Source organism: Callorhinchus milii, unplaced genomic scaffold, assembly GCF_018977255.1.
Source record: "Callorhinchus milii isolate IMCB2004 unplaced genomic scaffold, IMCB_Cmil_1.0 Scaffold1, whole genome shotgun sequence".
Taxonomy (NCBI): Eukaryota; Metazoa; Chordata; class Chondrichthyes; order Chimaeriformes; family Callorhinchidae; genus Callorhinchus; species Callorhinchus milii.
The window spans coordinates 7,046,463-7,055,160 of NW_024704742.1; the positions used below are offsets into that span (position 1 = coordinate 7,046,463).

General features: G+C 39.4%; 1 non-coding gene across 1 annotated transcript; it reads left to right on the forward strand.

Annotated features, from left to right (window-relative positions):
• The first annotated feature begins 5,332 nt into the window (after positions 1-5,332).
• trnag-ccc lies at positions 5,333-5,404 on the forward strand. The gene has a single exon. It is a non-coding gene; the product is annotated as a tRNA-Gly (tRNA).
• Positions 5,405-8,698: the final 3,294 nt, after the last annotated feature.

The window sequence follows — 8,698 nt, forward strand, 5'->3', positions numbered from 1 at the left end:
TCTCAACGTGCTTCACAGGATTTACTATAGATTGTAATAACTGTATTTGCCAGTTTGAGGACAGCGATGTCTCACAAACATCCATCAAGTGAACGGTCGATTCTGTCTGGAGGATTGGTGGTCAGGACATTAGGAGAATCTCCCTTCTTTGCCTTCTTTATGCGACTTACACTGCATACTTTAATATTTTTCCGAAAGAACAAATTACTGGACAATTACCACCAGCAAATTTTCGAATTCCAATGTGGTCCTTCGTGGTTGACGTTGAACTTGCGTGAAGTTAGTGTACCCATTTATTTCGCTGTTTGTTGGAGGAAATAACGCTGTACATACTATAATAATTGCTTAATTGCAGTGTCTGTCAAACTGACTATTATTAAATAATATAATATGTGATCTCCCTTATCTGCAAATAATTCAACTCCTAAGATTCCGAATTATTTATCTTACTTGGAGTAATTGCTGTTCAGATGCATTGCGCTGTCAGAGACCTAACCTGCACATGAGATTTTAACCCTTGGCTCTGACTCCTGTGAAAGATTATGGCACTATTAGAAAAACAGGAGGGTATTTCTCCCAATGTCCTGATCAACAATTGCCCAGATAAAATTGGTAATTCACGTCATAGCTGTTTGTCAGACCTTGTGTGTATATGTTTGCCAATAAATACAGTCATTACACTTTACAGTAAAACTCCTGTGAAGTGTTGAGATGTTTTCTGTCTATATCAAATGCTACAGTTACTGTTGTTACTGCTGATATTAAGTTGGTTGCAATGTTTTAAAAGGACATTTTAAATATTCAGTGCATAATGTAAGAAAATATCAACATAGGATTGAGAATAGCTCATTCAACTTATTCAATTGCCCGGTTCCTGTTTCATGACTGTGTTTCATTGTTTGCAAAATAATGTAGTTGTTTGGACTCACTATTGGTCAGCAATTGATTGATCCAATTCGTTTATGAATGGCTTAATGGTGTTAATATTTACTCCTCAGGTGACTGTCAATGACTGGAAGTGTGAAGACAGTAGTTATTGTTAAATATCTCAGTTTATTGTATTTCTAGGAGGGGAAGTTGCTGCCTGTCAACTGTTGTGCACTTAATGGAGGAACTGTTTGTGAAAGGCTTCTGAACACACAGCAATGTTGTGCTTTCCAAATAACAACAATGCTATTTATACATCACTTTTGGTTATTCAAGTAATCTAATCAGAATTCCACCACAATGCAACTTTAACAATGTGTGTGAGTATATATAATATATATATATATATATAAACATCAGGAGGACATCTCAAAAGAGATTCACGCAAATGAATGGGCTGGAAACTCAAACCGTTGGCCGGGGTTGGGGGGGAGGCTAGGAGGGGAAAGGTTTAGCTCCTTTAATTAGATTGTTTAAATACTAGTTCATCACCTTTTGGCTCTCGGTTCCTGCAGTTTACCATTTGTTCTGTACTCCAGACGCTTTAATGGGAAACTTGAATGTGAACCAATTTTGTGATCCTGCGAACTGCAGTACCTGCTATTCAAGGAGCCCTCCAGTGAGAATTCTGGAGAAAGAACATAGCCAACTGTGAGCAAAGGATTCTCTGCACTTAACAAAGTGTATTGCCATGTCCTCAATCACACCACCAGCAGTTACCAATCACCAGAAGCCACAGATTCAGGAAGTTGAAACTCAGTTCAGGAATCTGTCCCTGAGGTCTGAGACCATTTTCCTGATCTCTAACCCTCAAACATACATTACCTGGTGCCCTACTTACAGCGGTGAATCTGTCATGCTGATTAAAGCCTTGCTCCCCCTTACCTCGGTGACCTCCTACCAACCTGACCGCCAGGTCCGCTCAGCGGGCTCCGGCCTGCTGCAGAACTCAAGGATGTCGCAGAGGAATGTTGCGACACTATTTCGTATCACGACCAGCGTGGTTGCAAAACAGCTGTGCAGATTCAAGGTAAATAAATCTCGGGCAGGATAAATTGCATTCGAGGATCCTTAAGGAACTAAGGGAGGAAGTTGCAGAAATGCGGGCATAAATCTTTCAAAAATCACTGAATACTGGAGAGGTGCCGGGAGACTGGAAAGGCAGATGTTACTCCTATTTTTAAGAAAGGTAACAAAAGTAACCCAGGAAACTACAGACCAGTAAGTTGGACGTCTATTGTGGGTAAAATTATGGAGACTTAATAAGGATAAAATCATGGAGCATCTGGACAGAAATAAAATTATAAATGATAGCCAATATGGGTTCATGAAGGGAAGGTCTTGCCAATCTAATTTACTGGGCTTTTTTGATGGTTTGATAAGGGAGCCTGATAAGTGTAAGTCTGAATGTTATATACCTGCATTTCAGTAAGGCCTTTGATAGAGTTAATAATCCTTGCATTTGATATAGCGCTTTTCATGTCAGGAGGACATCCCAAAGCGCTTCACAGAACACACTGTAAAATGAATTGACTGTATATTTGTGGGCGAACGCGGCAGCCAATTGCGCACAGCAATGTCCCACAAACAGTCGTAGAATGAAAATGACCAATTTATTATTGTTTTTGGTTTTGGAGGGATTATTATTAGGCTCTGTGTGGAGTAAGGAAACTTGCCCAAGGTTTCGCCCTGACCTGCCTGGAATTGAACTCAGGTCTCACTGCCCTCTCAAGAGTTCCTCTTGAGAGGGCAGTACTGAAAGTAAAGAAAGCGGGAATCAGTGGAGGTATATTACAATGGATACGCAACTGATTGACCGGAAGAACCCAAGAGGGTGGTGGTACAGGGAAGGTGATCAGACTGGGAAAATCTTACCAGTAGAGTTCCACAAGAGTTTGATTTGGGAGATCTTCTGATTAATATTTTTATAAATGATCTGGAACTAGAAGTCACAAGCACAGTGGCTAAGTTTGCAGATGAAACCAAGCTAATGAAGGTGGTAGACTGTGAAGCTGAACAAGATAGGTTACAGGAAGATTTGAGCATACTTGGGAATTGGGCAGGTGAAATTCAATGTGGAGAAATGTAAACTATTTCACATGGGGACAAAAAATCCTGGAAGGGACTATTTGAACCGAAGGAAAATAATATGTATGGAAAATGAAAATGATTGACAATAAATTGAAGCTCTCCCAACTATGCTCTGTGGCAATGAGTAAAACAAACCAGATGTTGGAATGTATCAAAAGATCAATAGCAAGCCGAAACAGTGGGATAATCCTGTCACTGTATAAATCATTGGTGAGACCATACTTAGTGTACTTGATACAGTTCTGGTCGCTGCATTACAAAAAGGATATTGGAGAAATTGAGAAGGTACAGAGGAGGGCTACCAAAATGATTGAGGGAATGGGAGGACTGGATGATGAGGAGCGACCAAGTAAATTGTGGCATGTTCACACTGGAAAAGGAGACGATTGAGAGGCGACATGATTGCTGTCTTTAAGATTCTAAAGTGGTTAGACAATAAAGATCATGACGGGCTGTTTCAACTTGTCCAGAATAGTAAAACCAGAGGACACGGCCTGCGATTGAAGGGGGGTACAGTCAAAACGAATCTACGCAAACTATTTCACTGAGTGAATAGTGAACCTGTGAAACAGCCTCCCTTTGGAGACAGTTGAAGCAGAAAGTGTTGATCCTTTCAAACACAGATTAGATAGTTTCCTTTTAGGAAATAATATCATGGGGTATACTACATAGGTAGTTCGGGACATATATTCATGCGACCGCCAGGAAGATGGAAGGCGAACTCGATGGACCTTGGTCTTCCAGTGTCCAGCATTTCTTATGAACTTCTATAGATACACAAACTGAGAAGAGGTACATGCATATTACAAGGGAAATCTAACAAAACATTGGGGCACATTGAGCAGCACTGCTTCATGGAAGTCAATAAAAGTAATAAATCACCACTTTAGCCCTTTTTCCCTGTGCAAACCATACATAACTAGGCAGAGATGCAGTTACAGCAAATAAAAATCATTAAATGCTAGCAAAACAACAAGAGAACATTAAATAATTTTGTTACTTTATTTTTATGCTAGTATTAGTAAAATGTGTAGCATTTCATAAAGTTGCAGGATTGGTATGACAGCTGAATATATCCAAGTTGGTGTCAAATAAGTTAATACTGTTATCCATTTCTCACCCGGATAACTACAACTAGTGCCATTCAGATCTTGCACATCATTTATATATTCATATCAAGTGTGACATGAATAAAATATTGAACTAATTCTATTTAATACAACCATCTTACAAAATTGTAGCTGTTTGTTGCCCTGTTTAGAAACCATAACTGATGACAAGGTTGTTTGCTGCTCATAGAATTATATATTTAAAGTCAATAAACCATTTGAAAAATTACTGTTTCCTGAAAATTAACCTATTCTCTTCCCCCCCTCCCCCCCAAACACACACACTCACACACAATTTTTTTCAGAATTGAATGGTAATTCAAAAATAGGAACACATTTAGAAAGGATAACATTTAGTATTTTTTGCATAAATTATTACCCACTTTTTTTCTGTGTTTATCATGATTTTTTTCTCAGACGTTCTTGGAAGGGCACTCAGTACAGAAAACATGGCAGAGCTCGGTCTTTTGGCCAAGGGGGAATTAGATACTGAACAGAGAGGTTTTGCAATGGGAATACACAATGTTCCAACTTAGCCTCAGTTTGCTTGAAATAATTCAAATAACATTCTCAGTTAAACTGTGACTCTTGAATTTCCTAATATACTTTACGGTTGGTCCCTTGCAATATATTTAGCTGTTCTCTACAGCAACTTACAGTGTGTGTTGCAACAACAGCTGAGCTAATAAAGGTTGAAGCTGGAATTAGTAGGTAGTAGCGTTTGGGAAATTGTTGTCATATACCATTGAAGTTAGACTGGAACAAATGTTATGGCCAGTGAAGAAAGTTTTAAACAAATGAGTGCAATATGACAGTGTTTCATAGCATTGCAGTACATACATTTAATATACATAGATCATATGGTGATGGTACCATAATAAGTATGTTAATAAGTATCAACATACTCCGTTGATCCACATTTATGTTAACAGTCCAGTACAGCTGTTGTATCCTATTTCAACAGATTGAGTTCTACTCATTCTATTCTCGTCAGGATTTTGAACTCATGGTGTCAGCTGAAACTCCAATACAGTAATAATAATAATAATAATAATCCTTGCATTTGATTTGGTGCCTTATCACTTCTTCGAGACATCTCAAAGCGCATCACAGAATATACTGGAAAGTGAATTGACTGAATATTTTGAGGACAAAAGTACTGCGTTACAAAAGTAAGCACTGCATTTAATACTGTACTCAAGTGGAGTCCTGTAGCTTAGTGGTTAGAGTACTCACCTCCCAAGTGAGTGACTTGGGTTCGATTCCCGGCAGGACAAAATGTTGGGAAAGTTTCCTTGCTCCACATGCCTCTGTTTACCTAGTAGTAAGTAGGAACCTGGTTATTAGTAGATTGGCAAGATCGCTTTTCCGGGGGTAATAATCCCTTCAAAAAAAAATTTTTGGTCATTCAACCTGTTTGTGGGTCACTGCTGTGCGCAATTGACTGCCACGTTCACCCACAAGATATGCATTCAGCAAATCCTATGTAACTTATGTGGACGTGCCCTGCCAACATGAAAGGCACTGTATCAAAAGCAAAGATCATCATTTAAAAAAAATTAACCACCAAAAAACATTTTAATCACCGACAGACATCCTTTGTAAGCTTCTCATCAATTTCGCAAAATTCAAACACTTTTGTGACGCAGGTGAAAAACATTGATCCAAAATGTATTTTTGATTTTAATGCGAGAAGGGAGATATGGGAATGAATTCCACCCAGATCTAGATTTATTCTTATTTACCTAGCATTTCAGATAATTTGGCAACTTGTTGAATTCAGTCTTAACTTTGAAGTTTGTTTCCTGTAGTTTTTAAAAGATTACAGATCACCAGCTTCAAAATTAAGGCTGGTTTATACAAATGTAATTTTGTTGTGGTTGTATATAAGATTTTATCGAATTCTGGATTCTCAAAAAAAGCTAAATAAATAGTCAATCCAGATCGAGATGGATCAGATGGGCTGAAGGGCATTCTTCATCCAATCAAATCCTATGACAAGTACAGAAATAATAAGCTCCTGGGCCATTTTCAAGTCAGAAGATGAAAATAAAATAGTAAACGTACTGATTCATGATTAAAATCCTACCCAAGCAGAGTTCCATGTATTCCACCTCCGCATAGAAATTCCCGAGATATTTACTGGAATGGAAAGCGCGCACTCTCCCTGGGCGGACTCATCCGGCCTACTTAATTCCAAAGAGTACTTATGCGCAGGCTGGCAAGAGCCAAGCCTCGAGGATCCCAAAGCGTGTGTTAGGGGCTGGAGTCTTCCTAGTTAAAACAGCGTAACTTGCCATTTAGAGCAAGCTTTCCCTGCGTGTCCTGCTAGGACACCATATACCCATTAGGGATTTGGCTTTCAGTGTTATCAGGAGCTGAGTAGGAAGAAACTGGTGACTGGTCTGCCCTTCCAAGTCCGACTGCTGAGCCAGGCTGGCTGTGCTGTCATCAGCAGTGCCCTGCACTATTACCAAAATCGCCACAGAGAGTTAGCTCAATTCTGATATTCTGTTTCGCTCTGTCGGGAATCGATTCCAGGTCTCTCGCTTACGAGGCGAGTGCTCTAACCCCTGAGCTACAGGACTCCAATTGGTAATTGTTAAAAGCATCAAATAGATTCTCCCATGACCTGTAATGCTGGTCAAGCTCAAGAAGGACATGCAGTAAGGAGTTAGGCATTGGCTTAAATACTATAAAGAGGAGAAATCTGTGGAGAGGTTAAAGTCTTCATGTGTAACATTAGCTCAATCTCATTCAGACATGGTTTTGCCTTTATTTTACTTCTTTAAAAGCCCTCATGGGTCCTCTTGTCACCTTCCCACCTCAGTCACAGTGTAATTGCTGCAATGTCTCTCTCAGCTCCACTCTCTGGACTGGATCCAGGATTTTTGCAGCATAGAAAAGTCATGGCGCATTAACGTGGTCAGATCTGATTTACCTTATAACCTCACGTTGTGGCTCTGCCGTGCTCTCAAGTGAGTCTCAGATGGTACTTAAAGAAATAAAGTGCTGAGGATCTTGTAATTACTTAGGTCTGGTACCTAATGCAGAAGTAGCACTGTTTATATTGGCTTTGGTCAACACATTTAATACGTCAGTGATCTGGAGCTTGGTATCAAGAGGAAGCATAACACATTCCTAATGTCATCTTCAGTTATTCAGAGCCTAAGACAACAGAAAAAGTATGTCTTATTTATATATTCACTTTTCCTGTGCCATTTGACAGTTCCGAAACATTTATGTCATAAAAGAGGAAATGATTTAAATGTGTAAAAAATAAATTTTTAACCATTACTCTCAATTTTCTTGATTTCTAAGTGTATTTCACCTTGGAAAGTGTTGCACGTTTCTAAATGATTCTCCGATGCAGCATTGCTGCATGCTGGTTTGAAACACGAGGGGATATTGGATGCATGCGAGAGGACGAGAGCTCAGAAGGAATCGCAGCAGGGAACGTTTTGCTTCTCATTGTTTTCACATTTCACGCCCCAGAAAGGCCCTCACCAAAAGGATAGTGTGGAGTGAGAAACAAGCGTAGCTGCAACCACTCTCAAAAATCCCACTTCACTTGCGACAATAGGATTATTTCTCATCATAGCCTGTGGGAGATCGGTGAATGCCGTTTTGCTTCAATGAGATGTTTCTCCCAAATAACCCACTAAGAATTCATCACACGAGAATATTAATGGAACATATGTTTGAGGGAATAGCGCTCTAATTGTCAATTAGAATGCAAGGTTGTTCCACGATCAAGTGGCACTGTATGTTCCCTCCACTTGAGTCACCTTGCCTGGTCCCAATTTCCCACTTGCTCGCTCACTATCAGGATGTAGGGTTTTATTTATGACTTATTTATGTACTTATTTATTTATTTTAAAAATTTAAGAATCTGGGTCTGTTTTCCGTAGAAAAGACACGCTGAGAGGAGATCGGGTAGAAGACGTTAAAATTAGGAGGGATGTTGGTTGCGTAACTGGAGAGAAGTTATTTCCATGGTCAGTGAGTCAGTGACATGAGGCGAGAGTTAATGTGTTTACCAAATGAGCAAAAGGAGAGGTTAAGAGAGATTTGTTTTACACACACACACAAACACACTAGGTAGGGTATGAATGTCCCACTGACAACCGTGTTTTTTTTCCCTATAATAAAAAAGGAATTAATTCTATCATTGTGCATTAATTGGCTTCAGCCGCACTAGGCTAGGGAGAGGAAAAGTTATCCAAGGGTTTCAACTAACCTATTGATTTATATTATTAAAAAAATAATTTACATTATTTCAAGAGCCCTAACATGTCTAATCATTGCTCAAAGCTCATTCTTCTAACATCGGGGATCATCCATGTTGCATTTCTCTGCGCTGCCTCTAAGGCCGGGATGCCCCCCTTATGTTGCAGTGATCAGAACTGTATGCAGTATTCATACAAAATTCATCTTTTATGCATTATTTTAGGATCTTTGTCTGATTTCACAACAATACTGATTCCCAGGGCACCAAAGCAGTGCTCAGCACCACTCACCTCTGAATCAGGTTGTGGGTTCAGAACTCCATGTTGAAACTTAGACCAACA